The sequence below is a fragment of the Hevea brasiliensis genome, chromosome 2, assembly GCF_030052815.1.
Source record: "Hevea brasiliensis isolate MT/VB/25A 57/8 chromosome 2, ASM3005281v1, whole genome shotgun sequence".
NCBI classification, from domain to species: domain Eukaryota; kingdom Viridiplantae; phylum Streptophyta; class Magnoliopsida; order Malpighiales; family Euphorbiaceae; genus Hevea; species Hevea brasiliensis.
The window spans coordinates 100,656,549-100,671,898 of NC_079494.1; the positions used below are offsets into that span (position 1 = coordinate 100,656,549).

The window sequence follows — 15,350 nt, forward strand, 5'->3', positions numbered from 1 at the left end:
TTCTCAGCGAAAATCTTAAGAAAGTATATAAAGATCGGGGGAGTGTTCTTACCCAAATTCTCAGCCAAAATCTTAATAAAATATGTGGAGATCGGGGGAGAGTTCTTACTCAAAATCCTTTACTTAAATTTTAACTATTTACATTAAGAGATCGGGAGAGAGTTTTTACTCGAACTCTTTACTGGGTCTTTTACATTTTTATTGCTCTTTGGAAACAATTAACATTATCGGTATCTTTTACGATTACTTATTGTATTTTAAGTCTTAATTAATTTTTATCAGTGCCCAAGAAACCTATAACAAATTATAAAAGCTGGATGCACGGTGTATACTGGTTAGATAGCCATATGTCTATCAGGCACGAGGTCAGCTGTTGGGCATGAGACCTGCTGTCAGGCTTGTAAAGCCAGAAATAAAGTTAGGCACAATGGCCAATGGGTAGGCATATAGCATGTAGAACAATCATATCAGACATATATTGTCAGTTCATGATTTGCTTTGTAAGCAGTATTGCTATCTGTGGTCCCTAATTGGTATACCAATTGATCCAACTACATACATATGAGCCTAGGCATACTTTGGGCAAATTAGTACTATTAAGCACTTATAGTTTTATTATTTCATGCTATGTACTATTAAGGGTTCATAACATGTTTTTATTTCACTTCATGTACTACCTATGCTTTATACTATTTCCATGTTATTATAATGGGAACATAGGTCCCAAGCACTTATTCATATAACTTATGTATTTATCACTCTCATTATTTTATGTCATGTACTATACATATTTATAGTATTGTTATTTCATATATGATGGAAACATAGTTTGCAAGTGTATTTTCCTATGATTTATGTGTTTAGCAAACCATTTAGGTAAATTTACATTTTATGTATCAACTAATTTCATGTCACCTTGTAGTGGGAAAGTAGATCCCACATACCTATTTCATGTAATTTAGCATGTAGAGACTTATTAAGGATAAGTTCTTACTAAAAACAATTTAATTCAAGAACCTTTCTTTAGGTTCAGTTTCACTGTTTTGACTTTATATATCACGTTGAGCAATTACACATTATTACTTATTTTTTTGAAATGTACATATCACTTTATAGTGGGAAAATAGGTCCCACATATCCTTTCATGTGGTTTAGTGTTTAATGGCTTGTTAGGGTTAAATTCCTACCATAAGATAATTTTATCTCATGGACCTTTTTTTTGTTTCAGTTTTTGTGTTTTACTTTTACCTATCCATATGATCAGTTTGTAGCCACTGTTTGGCCACACTTCCTCCATGGAAGTTGTTCCTCTATATCTTATCTTTATTTTCCCTTTTGAATCATGTTAGTTTGATTTTTAGAACTTAAGTTATGGTCAGATAACCATAGCTGACTCATTCTCCGATTCTGGTTCCTTAACTAGGCAGCTTTTGGACTTAAATTTTATCTAATTAATGGAATACGTTGCAGTCACTTTTAGGCATGGTGATCTTCATAAAAATTATTGCCCTATGTCTTATGATCATTGAGAAATTTGTATCACAATTTTTTAAGTTTTGTGGAATTATTTATGGCCAATTAACTGACCTGGGTTCACATACCCTGTGCCAATAGGGGCTCAGTTCAGGACAGTGACTACAGGTCCCTTTTTGAGATTCTTAAATTCATAATTTGAGGAAGTTCCTAAAATAAAGTTGTAGCCCTATTTATCAGGTTTTTGAAAAGGTATGGCTCATCTCAATTGGATTTTTCTAGTGGGAGTTATGACTAAAAGACTGTTCTAGGGTTAAGTGAAGTTTGGTCAGATTCTAAGTTTTGATGTAGTAAATTTTTCTAACTATTTGACTGAGTTCTCTTAATTTATGGGTTTTGGTCAAAATACTAATTTTGTAGGTATGTGTCTTGTGGACATTTTGCCACTAGTTTCACTACATTTGAGTTCTCGTAGGCCAAGTTATGGCCATTTTGCCAAAACTGGTCGGGTAAGTTCATGTCCAAAAATTTCTGGGCAACATAGGTCTGGACAGTTTTGAAACCCAAATTGGGCCAGCAATTTGGCTTGGTTCTTGGCATTTCTGGGTTCGGTGGTCTTCATGAAAATTGTAGCCCTATATCTAAGCTTTCCAATGGTATCAAATTCAGGTCATTTAGACTAGTATAGAGGGAGTTATGACCAAATGAATATGTACTGTTTATTTGGTCATTTTCTAGGTTTTGTGCAGGGTCATCCGGATTTGGGCAGTGTTTAGGTCAAGTTTTGGATAGAATTTGAGCATGGATTCTTCATGGAAAATGGGCTATTTTGGGTCTAGTTTCACCTCAAATTGGCTTCATACTAATTGGAGTCATATATTTTCAGTTATAGTTCAAAACTCATGCTGGACTCATTGAGTCCCAACCTGCAGAAAATTGACACTTTCAAAACTCAATCTCCTCCAACTTCCTTACTTCAATTTGCATGTAATACACTTCTATAAGTAACAATCTCATTCCAATTAGGTCAATTGCAAGCATTTACACAAAATCTCTAAGTCATGTACACAAACCCTAATTTCCAAGTTTCACTCAATCAATTCAATCCCTTTTCACTTCTCATACATATAATCATATCAATTATTATCTCTGAACTCATTTACATTATTTGAACACAACAAAGCCAACACATTTCATGGCTTCCAAAATTTGGGGACATCATGGGTTCATGAATTTCTTATTAATTTCTTGAAATTTCCACTTATCTCAAGTCACTTTCAAGTATTAAAAGAAGAAGGAAGGGAGAAAAGCACTAACCTCTTATGACCCAACTTGAAAATTTTCCCAAAACTTCAAATTTCTTTCTTCCTATGGGTACCTAGAGCTTCCTTATGATGTGGGCTAAATTTTTAATGAAGGGGACCATGGGTTTTGGTGGATGGATAGAGAGGAATTCAAGCTTGAGGCTTGAAAGAAAATGGTGGAAGAGGGAACCAATATACCAGCCAAAAAGAGAAAGAGAAGAGGAAGAAGAAGACTTGGTTGGTGGGGTTTGTCTTCTTGTGTCTATTTATATACATATTTTTATTGTACTTTATTATTTTATTTTATGTCATAAGCTTTTCCTTTTCTTTTCTTTTCTTTTTCTTTCTCTTCTCATTTTCCTAATTAAATCCATAATTTTAACTTATATTAATTATTTTATTTCCTAATTTTAATTTGATATTTAGGTTAAAATTGACCTCTAGGGGTGAAATGACCAAAATGCCCTTCATGGTGCTCATCGGGTTATTTTTATTATTTATACCAATTAATAAATTCTCTAAATTTTATTTTATTTCTCAAAATTTTTCCTATATTTTTTTAATATTTATTTCATTAATTTATGCCTCCTCACTATAGTTTAAGTGTAGTTCCAGATATCCTAATTGTCCGAACAGACATTAGTCATCGAAACAGTAAAATGTACGGACTACCTACGGTGAAGGCATTACATTAACCCCTAACAAAAATCCATTACATAGCACCTATTCACTAAAGGGTCATCTCATGTACTCGTGTTCTTGGGCAACCCAAAATAGTGAAATATCAAACATTCCTTTTATCCGTATAAAGGATTAACATCATCATTCTAACCCCTAAATTATCAATTTATAAAGAGTATAATATTAAATCTGCTTACCCTCGTTGAGGGACAAGGTGGGGTGCTTAACACCTTCCCCACCCGTACACGGACCCCGAACCTAGAATCTCAGTTTTCAAAGTGGATTTTAATTTTTACAAATAGTTTTCTTTAATTTCCCTCAAAATTAGAGTGGTGACTCCTCACTTTTTCCACTTCGGTGAGAATCGTCTGGCGATCGCAAAACCCTTGCGACAGATATCTGTTCCGTTGCTAAATGTAGTGCTAATTAAAAAAAGGCTCTGCAATATAACACTAATTTTAGCTACGAATTTTCATTTTGTTGCTAAATTGTAGTGCCTTGAAAAAGGAACTACACTTTAGCAACCAGTTTTATTAGTCTGATGCGAAATTAGCAATGGATTTGTGCTTTCGTTACTAATAGCAATGAATTTTTACTTCTGTTGCAAATAATATATTTAAATATTTTTATAATGCTGAGTAAAAATGAATTTTAGCAAGAGAGGAAGTTTCCATTACTAATATTAACGAATTTAGCAATAGATTCATAATTTCATTGCTAAAGTATTGCTCCATGCAATTTTATTCTAAATTTGCAACGAGATCATAGATCCATTGTAAACCATTGCAAATCTACTTTCTTTTTGTAGTGTATATAATATACATCGTTCAAGCAACATTTTTTTTAATTAAAATCTTTGTCAAGTAGCTGTAGGCATATTACTTACTTAATAGATAAATATTCAAGTCTTCACTCTGCCAATCCCTCTACTTGAAAAAAAAAATTATATATATTTCTAACTAACTTGAACTTGTATATCTACGAATCATGTAAACTTATTTATACTCACTTATCTTATATAATTAACTATTCAGTTTTTTAGATTAATTAAGTTTACTTCCTAATATCTCCTGCAAACTTAATTTGTCTTTTCATATTTTTCGGTTATTGATGATAATTACTTAGTTCACGCCTGATAGGAAAATCACAAAAACGGTAAAAAATATTTTTTTCTTCTTGTGTCATGAATGTGTTGTTCCACCATAACTCATGATTCTTTATCTTCTTGTTCTTCCAATTCTTTTCATTCTATCCATTAAGATTGTAAATAGCTTCATCAAACTGTTTGTAAGTGTTCATAAATGACGTTTTTCAATTCTTCTATTTCATATTTTGCTTCATCAATTTCTCACTCATTAACATCTTTGATCACAATGGGACAAATACATTTTCAAATGTCTAATCACACATAACGCAACTTCATTTTCCACATCCTTCTCATAAACCTTGCAACCATATTGTGTATGCCTTTCAAATGTCTTCAAACTGATAAATAATTTACTAGTGGCAAATTTAGCTTTTCAGAGTATCATCTTAAATGGGACAACTATACCAATTGGCACTTCACTTCCCATTTCCAAACACTTGGTTGTTATTTGACCCTTTCTTGGAAGACCTTGACTTCTCTCTTAGAAAACTTTTCGCCTAATCTTCTATGTCTCCATGGATTGTATGAACCTGGAGATTTCAAACAAGACATCCTTCTCAACATGTTTCTTTTGTCAAACCTAGAGAAATACTTTCAACAGAGAGATACTTTCTTAAAGAGTGTTTTCCATTTTCTCTCCTGTTTTTTCACTGTCACCTCTAATTATTAATACTCTCTATGCTTTTATACCACTTTGTTAGAAACATTTCGGATTTGGCATCTCTTTATTGGAAAGGAGAGGAATAACTCAAGATAAATAAGGAATCACAAGGAAATGGAGTACACAAAAACTCTCAAATAATCTACATAACATATATCTTAGAAAGGTGTATATCATACTTTATTCATGCGTGACACTCATATTTCTGGGCGATTCACATTTGTCTAAGCATCACATTTATCTATACCCACCCATCTCATATTCTAAACTATTCATATTTCTAGATGTATAAATTAAGTTTAATTTACAATATATATATATATATATATATATATATATATATATATATATATATATATATATATATATATATATATATATTATGGTGTGCATGTTTAACGTAAAGTACTTTTAGGGTTGTTAGGAGGTTACGAATGCGTGTCCTATAAAAGTTTTATCTCGTGAGAGGCGGTTACAAAGAGAGTACATAGGACAGGCAGTGTAGAAGTGCCCTTTAACAATTATCTACCCTTATCAGTTTTTTAATAATACCCTTTTCTTCCTATAAATAGAGGCTACTGGGAGACTATTATTAGTCATCTCTTAACTTCTCCCTCTTTCTTTCTGTATGTGTCTCTCTCTTTCCAAACTCAAGTTCTCTTGCCTTTCAAAGAAAATTTTAACTTTCATTTACATGATACTCTAATCAAAGTCCGAAGCTGTAGGTAGAATAAAGCCATAGAATATCAGGGAGAGAGGAGAGCACTGGTGGTGATATTGTTGACAGAAGATAGAGAGCACAGATGATGACGTGCAATTAATGGACTGCGCATCTCACTCCTTTGTGCTCTCTATGCTTCTGTCATCACCTTCAACCCGTCTCACCCTTTCTTTTTCTTCTTCTTTAATGTCTTTCTTTCCTTTTTTCTATTATTATTAAAAAAAAGTGTTCATTTATGTTTCTCATTACCCACATGATTTTTTTCTTTGCTTTATATTCTTGTCCTTGTTTTGATTAGTTCAGATCATAAGGATGATTCTTGATGATTGCAAAATGAAAGGCAGGCTAAGCGAAGACAGCAGTTGCTTGGTAAATTGGTAGGCCATCAATGGTGTGATCCTTTTTGTTCCATATATTTATTGTCATGTATATCTACAGATGATATGGCTCTCCAATAGGAAATCAATTGCAGTTCTTTGATTCAATTTTATTCATGTGGTTTTATGCAGTAATTTTACTCAAACCTTTTTTATTGTGTATTTGATTAGTTTGGTAAGTTGAAATCCAAATAGCTTTCTTTCTTTTTACAAGAAGAAATAAATCTGACAAAATTCTGATGCTATGCATATGCTTATTAGATATATTAGAACCAAAGTGATTCCGAAAAGCAGCAGGCACCACACTTGCTTTGTGGGAGAAGGGCTATCTCTAAATTATTGGAGTTTTTTCATTAAGCGAATGTGTAATAAAGCTAGACAAAATAATAATAATAATAATAATAATAATAATAATAATAATAATAATAATAATAATAATAATAAATCTCCAAATTCCCTATATAATTCTAGAACTTAATTTCTAGCTAGATTGAACACTTCTTTGAATTGGCTTAACAAGAAAATTATTGTATGTACTTGGGTTTATATACGCCTAATTAATAAAAATTTAATAAATAATAATTTTGTATAGATGTAATCATGATTTTTGATAGGACCCACCATATGTCCAAGAGTAGATGAGACTTACTCGGCTTAATATTGAGATAAGAATATGCCCATAATAGTTTGATCAAAAGAATCCTCATGAGTCGAAATGTTCCTTCAAATTACTTTTCTTAGTTGCCTCAAATTTTTTTTTTCAATGTTAATCAAGATTTTAAGAGTGATTTCACATCCGTTTAATTAACTTTGATTTGTAGAGCTTGATGTTATATTTAAATATATGTAAAGTTCTCGTTTAAACTCGATCTATTATGAATTCAAGACGCAATATATATAATAGTTTTAGATAAGTCTTTGCTTAATACATCAACATCTCTTTACGTGTGTTTCTATAGCACTTGCATTTATTTCTTGAATGGAAAAAAAAAATTTCCTGATTCAGGAGAAATGAGGAAAGCTACTGCCGGCCAGCTGGGACATGGCGACAGGATAGGAAAATTCTTGAAGCAAAAATAATTCTTAGGGCTGATGAGAAAATTTGCTGAAATAGTTTATTGGAGGTGCTGATAAATGCTCAGTTTGCTCAGAAAATAATTTGCATAATGAGGCAGCATAAATTTTAACTACTACTCTGTCATCAGCAACAAATTGATGTTCTTATTGTTAAAAGATCAAGTTCATTTACAAAACGGGAATCGATATATACATTTCATGTACTTTGGATGTAGTGATTTGAAATAAGAGAGCTGTGTATTTGTTTTAGTTTAAGTTGTTTGAAATGAAAGTTGATTCATAGTTTGTTAACTGCATTTATAAATAAATATTAAATTTATAATGTGACATATAATTTATAATGTGATATATATATATATATATATATATATATATATATATATATATATATATATATATATATATAATTCAAATCACACTATTAGAATAGTTAGATTTAGCAGTAATGATTCTTACCGCTAAATGTATTAAATTTGATGTGACATAAGTTTATGATAATAACATGTAAGTTACCATATGTTGCTACTATAAAATTGTAACTATAAATATTTTGCAACAAAATTATAATCACTATAAAAAATAAAAAGGTTACTGGTAACAATAATTATTATCATAAAAAATTTTGAATGATAACAAAAATTACTACCATATTTTTTTATGTACTATTAACAATAATTGTTCATGTTGCTGCTATATGTTAATTTTATATGTTACAAAATTAATGTTACTATAAAATTTTTACTGCTAAGTTGTACTCTGTGCCTTCTGTAGAAATAGAACTATGTTCTGGCATAACTGTACTAAAACAAAGTTTGTCTGCAATCCCCTCTTCATGGTGCACCATGGAGAAGCACGCAGCTCTACACAATAATCTCTTATTGGTACTGTAATCTACAACTTATAGCACAAACATCGAGAACATTGTATAGTTACTACAGTACGTCCCAACATTCTAGGTTTCCCAATCTCTTATCTCTCTTAAACTCACTAATATCATAAAATTACTCTGACTGAATTATCCACTGACGAGTGCCAGCAATGTTACCCTCACCCCTATTTAGGACAACTATACTGTCGTAACTCACCTTTATGTATTCATGCATTTGTGCTAGATAGGCACGCCACCTAACCCCATACTGACAAAAACACAGAACTTTTTGGAGTACGTATTCCCATGGCAAACTTCAACACGTCTGCTAACCTTAGTTCACATCAACATGTACTCCACAAAAATCGAGACACTAAACTAAAGCACTATTATACTACCAAAGGAATAATGCAAAGTCTAAAAACAAGGATTTACAAAAGAAGACGAAACAGGATCCTATACTCTGCATGTGATAACTCTAGGTATACACTTTCCTATGAATCAAGAGCCTAAACTCTGATACCAACTTTGTCACGACCCTAAAATTATGGGCCGGACCAGCACTAGGACTTGGGTCAACATAAGGCCCCCAAAGCCCGTAGTAAGCCTAACTAATTTTAGCCTAACCATAAAGCCCATATCTAGAGCTCATTTTCAAGAAATCAACTGGCAAAGTCTGACCATAAACTAAACTACCCAACGTGGAGTTTTAGTGTAATGGCCCGGCCCACTAGTGATATTGTCCGCTCTGGGCTGAAGCCCTCACGGTTTTAAAACGCGTCACTAGGAGTTACGAACCACCAACTTATAAACCTAGCATCTCTCCCGTGTTTTGCCAATGTGGGATTTGCCTAGGGTGTTACATTTAGTTCACCCAACTTGTGATCACAAAATATATAAATTTGGGGAGTTCTGCTCACCCTCACAATCCTCAACATAACATTTATATCAAATGGGAGCTCAGCTCTCTCATCTAAGGTATATATTCATTCCATTCAACCACACATGCATAAATTTAGGTTTACAGTTTCAAAACAAATAATCTTTTATAGTCCCACGCTAAATATAATATCCTAGCACATGCAAAGTCTAGATTTTTAATCAAACTGTAAAATACTGATATTTGCTGCTAGTAGACCTGCGAAGAAGGAAACAGATTAATCACAAAGAAAGAGAACCTCCTATAACCTGGAAAAAATAAGGTAAACAGGAGTGAGTGTTCGACTCATAAAGTAAGATATTGATTTTAAATACAATTTCTATAACTATCTAGGCTAATGTATTCTTAAGGATGAAATGCAGCATATACTAACACATTTAATCAAGTTCAAACTATATCTGCACAAAGAATAATTTGGAGTACTCACACACCCATGTGTCACATCAATCAAATATATATATATATATATGGGAGCTGATCTCCTATACAACTCTCTTAATCTATTACCTTCTTGAAAGATTAACTCAAGCTGGACTTTCTCTTAATAATCCAAATGCAGGGGTCAGCGAGATCAACTCAAATCTGTACTCACCCTGACTTATTAGAAAAAGGATTGTGCCTCAAGCGAGACTAGCTCAGGCCGATCTGCCCGCCCTACCCATATCCAATACCACACCTCACGCATATCGACACACGCACACAGCTCCAAATTACCCTAAGGTGACACCTACATCAATTTCATCAAATAATAGTATAACACAAAGCGTGCCTATAATAACTATATACATATAATTATAAGTGAATGTATGAGCATGCCTTATATATAATAATAATATTGAAATTCTAAATAAAATCAATATCTACTCATAAACCCACTAGATATCACTGTGGTAGCTAGACGGAAGAAAAATGCTGATTCTGATTACTTAAACAATTATGTTAATGAATTCATCAATATCAACACAAAATAATTATTTAAAAATTTGGGGTGTTACAAATAAGAGTACAATTAAAATAAAAATTATTAAAATAATAAATTATTTATAAAAAGTTAGTACCAAAAAATTAGTATAAAAATATTATAAAAAATTACTAATAAAATTAATAACTAAAATAATATCATAAATAAATTATAATAAAATTATTACCATTAAAATGCTAACAAAAATTAATATAAAAATTTTTGAAAGAAAAATTACTAAAAACAATTGCCACAAATATATTATAAAAAAATTGCTAAAAAATTAATTATTAATAAAAATTAATATTAAAAATAAATCACTAAAAAAAATATATTTGTGCAAAAATTTCTATCTTATGACTAATAAAAGACCATTGTAAATACATTATTAATAAAGTAAATTACAATTTTATTATTAAATAGTAAAATAAAAGAATATGATGAGAAAAAAAATATATAATGAAGAAGAAAATATATGAGAAAAACATAAGAAAATAAGAGAGAAGAGAAAAAAGAGTTAAATGAAGAAAGAGTTAAATGAGAGAAAAAGAAAACAAAGAAATATATATTAATAAAAGGCAAAATAGATGAAAAAAAAAGGAAAAAAATGAGAGAAAATAAAAGAAAAAGAGGTGAGGAAAGAAAATGAATAGGAGTTTGTAAATGTGAATTAACAATAGATTTTACAATGGATTTCTAATTGAAAAAAAAAGGCAAGCATTTTCTCCCCATAAATTGGAAACGGATTAAAAAATCGTTGCTAAATTAGCAACAAATTTTAAGATTCGTTGCTAACCTTTTTTTTTTTTTTTAAAAAGCATGCTTTTGAAAATTTGATGAAAAATTTCCTGTTACAATTTAGCAATGTAATTAACAATTTGTTGCTAATTGAGTAATGGATTCCAAGATCTATTGCTAAAAAAAAAAAAGTGAAATTTAAAAAAAAAAAAGGCAAACATTTTCCCTTCATAATTTAGCAATGGAATTGCCGGTCCATTGCTAAATGTATTGCCAATAAAAAATGACTCAACATTTTAGCAATGAATAATAGCATTGGATATTTGTTCTGTTGCTAAATGTAGTGCCAATTAAAAAAGGCTCTACAATTTAGCACTAATTTTAGCTACAAATTTTCATTTCGTTGCTAAATTGTAGTTTCTTAAAAAAGAAACTATACTTTAGCAATTAATTTTATTAGTTTGATGTAAAATTAGCAACAAATTTATGCTTTCGTTGCTAATAGCAAAAAAATTTTACTTCTATTGCAAATTTTATATCTAAATATTTTTATAATGCCGAGTAAAAATAAATTTTAGCAACAGAGGAAGTTTTCATTACTAATATTAACGAATTTAGCAATAGATTCAAAATTTCATTGCTAAAGTATTGCTCCATGCGATTTTATTCTGAATTTGCAACGATATCATAGATCCATCGTAAACCATTGCAAATCTACTTTCTTTTTTTAGTGTATATAGTATACATCATTCAAGCAATTTATTAAAATCTTTATCAATTAGCTATAGGCATATTACTCACTCAATAAACATATATTTGAGTCTTCACTCTGTTGATCCCTCTACTTAAAAAAAAAGTTATATATATTTCTAACCCAAACTTATATATCTACGCATCATGTAAACTTATTTATACTTACTTATCTTATATAATTGACTATTCAGTTTTTTACATGAATTAAGTTTACTTTCTAATATCTCCCACAAACTTAATTTGTCTTTTCATATTTTTCACTTATTGATGATAATTACTTAGTTCACGCCTTTTCATATTTTTTTTCTTCTTGTGTCATGAATGTGTTGTTCCACCATAAATCATGATTCTTTATGTTCTTCCAATTCTTTTCATTCCATCCATTAAGATTGTCAACAGCTTCATCAAACTGTTTGTAAGTTTTCATAAACGACGTTTTTCAATTCATCCATTTCTCACTCATTAACATCTTTGACCACAATGGGATAAATACTTTTTCAAATGTCCAATCACACATAGCGCAACTTCATTTTCCACATCCTTCTCATAAACCTTGCATCCATATTGTGCATGCCTTTCAAGTGTGTCTTCAAACTCATAAATAATTTACTAGCGGCAAATTTAGCTATTCAGAGTATCATCTTAAATTGGCACTCCACTTCCCATTTCCAAACACTTGGTTGTTAGTTGACCATTTAGTGTCTTTCAGTTTATTTGAGGGTTTCTTCACAACCTTACTAGTTCTTGGAAGACCTTCTTGACTTCTCTCTTAGAAAACTTTTAGCGTAATCTTCTATGTCTCAATGGATTGTATGAACCTGGAGATTTCGAACAAAACATCCTTCTCAACACTTTCTTTTGTCAAACCTAGAGAAATACTTTCAATAGGGAGATAATTTCTTAAAGAGTGTTTTCCATTTTCTCTCCACTTTTTTCACTATCACCTCTCATTATCAATACTCTTCATGCTCTTATACCACTTTGTTAGAAACATTTAGGATTTGGCATCACTTTATTGGAAAGGAGAGGAATAACTCAAGATAAATAAGGAATCACAAGGAAATGGAGTATACAAAAACTCTCAAATAATCTACATAACATGTCTTTTTTTTTTTTTTTTGATAGGCAATAATCTACATAACATATATAAAAACTATCAAATAATCTACATAACATGTATCTTAGAAACGTATATATCATACTTTATTCATGCATCATACTCATATATTTCTTGGCGCTTCACATTTATCTAAGCATCACATTTATCTATACCCACCCATCTCATATTCTAAGCTATTCATATTTCTAGAAGTATAAATTAAGTTTAATATATATATATATATATATATATATATATATATATATATATATATATATATATATATATATATATATATTGTATGGCGTGCATGGTTAACGTAAAGTACTTTTAGGTTTGTTAGGAGGTTACGAATGGGTGTCATATAAAAGTTTATCTCGTGAGAGGCGGTTACAAAGAGAGTACATGGGACAGGCAGTGTAGAAGTGCCCTCTAACAATTATCTACCCCTATCAGTCTTTTAATAAGGACCCTTTTCTTCCTATAAATAGAGACTACTGGGAGACTATTATTAGTCATCTCTTAACTTCTCCCTCTTTCTTTCTGTGTGTGTCTCTCTCTTTCCAAACTCATGTTCTCTTTCATTTCAAAGAAAATTTTAACTTTCAATTACATGATACTCTAATCAAAGTCTGAAGCTGTAGGTAGAATAAAGCTATAGAATATCAGGGAGAGAGGAGAGCACTGGTGGTGATATTGTTGACAGAAGATAGAGAGCACAGATGATGATGTGCAATTAATGGACTGCGCTTCTCACTCCTTTGTGCTCTCTATGCTTCTGTCATCGCCTACAACCCCTCTCACCCTTTCTTTTTCTTCTTCTTTAATTTCTTGCTTACCTTTTTTTTTATTATGACAAAAAAAAAAGTGTTCATTTATGTTTCTCATTATCCACATGATTTTTTTCTTTGCTTTATATTCTTGTCCCTGTTTTAATTAGTTCAGATCATAAGGATGATTCTTGATGATGGTAAAATGAAAGGCAGGCTAAGCGAAGACAGCAGTTGTTTGGTAAATCGGTAGGCCATCAATGGGGTATGATCCTTTTTTGTTCCATATATTTATTGTCATGTATATCTACATATGATATGGCTCTCGAATGGGAAATCAATTGAAGTTCTTTGATTCAATTTTATTCATGTGGTTTTATGCAGTAAGTTCACTCAAACCTTTTTTTTGTGTATTTGATCAGTTGGCTAAGTTGAAATCCAAATAGCTTTCTTGCTTTTCACAAGAAGAAATGAATCTGACAAGATTCTAATGCTATGCATATGCTTATTAGATATATTAGAATCAAAGTGATTCCTAAAAGCAGGAGGCACCGCAATTGCTTTGTGGGAGAAGGGCTGTCTCTAAATTATTGGAGTTATTCATTAAGCGAATGTGTAATAAAGCTAGACAAAAAAATAATGATAATAACACTCCAAATTCCCTATATAATTCTAGAACTTAATTTCTAGCTAGATTGAACACTTCTTCGAATAGGCTTAACAAGAAAATTATTTTATTTGGGTGGGTGTATATACGCCTAATTAATAAAAATTTAATAAATAATAATTTTTATCGGCTAATCATGTTTTTGACGGGACCCACCATACATCCAAGAGTAGATAAGACTTACTTGGCTTAATATTGAGATAAGAATATGCCCATAATAGTTTGATCAAAAGAATCCTCATGGGTAGAAATGTTCCTTCAAATTACTTTTCTTAGTTGCCTCAAACTCTTTTTTCCAATGTTAATTAAGATTTTAAGAGTGAGTTTTCACATCTGTTTAATTACCTTGACTTGTAAAGCTTGATATTATATTTAAATATATGTAAAATTCTTGTCTAAACTCAGTCCATCATGAATTCAAGACACAATATATAGAAGAGTTCTAGATCAGTCTTTGCTTGATACATCAACATCTCTTTACGTGTGTTTCTATAGCACTTGCATTTATTTCTTGAATGAAAAAAAAAATTTTCCTGATTCAAGAGAAATGAGGAAAGCTACTGCCGGCCAGCTGGGACATGGCAACAGGATAGGAAATTCTTGAAGCAAAACTAATTCTTAGGGCTGATGAGAAAATTTGCTGAAATAGGTTATTGGAGATGCTGATAAAATCTCAGTTTGTTCAGAAAATAATTTGCATAATGAGGCAGCAGAAATTTTAACTACTACTCTGTCATTAGCAACAAATTGATGTTCTTATTGTCAAAAGATCAAGTTCATTTACAAAACGGGAATCGATATATACATTTCATGTACTTTGGATGTAGTGATTTGAAACAAGAGACCTGTATATTTGTTTTAGTTTAAGTTGTTTGAAATGAAAGCTGATTCATAGTTTAATGTTAATTGGATTTATTAATAAATATTAAATTTATAATGTGATATATATATATAAAATTCAAATCACACTATTAGAATAGTTGGATTTAGCAATAATGATTAATATATAGAATTTGCTACGACATAAATTTACGGTAATAATATATAAGTTACTATATGTTGCTGCTATAAAATTATAATTATAAATATTTTACAAAAAGATTACAATCAATA

The 15,350-nt window shown here is 30.8% G+C and overlaps 2 long non-coding RNA genes across 2 annotated transcripts; both read left to right on the forward strand.

The window, feature by feature from the left end:
• Positions 1-5,597: 5,597 nt before the first annotated feature.
• On the forward strand, positions 5,598-7,732 carry LOC131173869 (uncharacterized). Its single transcript, XR_009144179.1, has 2 exons — positions 5,598-6,364; positions 7,371-7,732. It is a non-coding gene; the product is annotated as an uncharacterized LOC131173869 (long non-coding RNA).
• A 5,482-nt stretch (positions 7,733-13,214) lies between these two features.
• LOC131170590 (uncharacterized) lies at positions 13,215-15,143 on the forward strand. Its single transcript, XR_009141385.1, has 2 exons — positions 13,215-13,835; positions 13,993-15,143. It is a non-coding gene; the product is annotated as an uncharacterized LOC131170590 (long non-coding RNA).
• Positions 15,144-15,350: the final 207 nt, after the last annotated feature.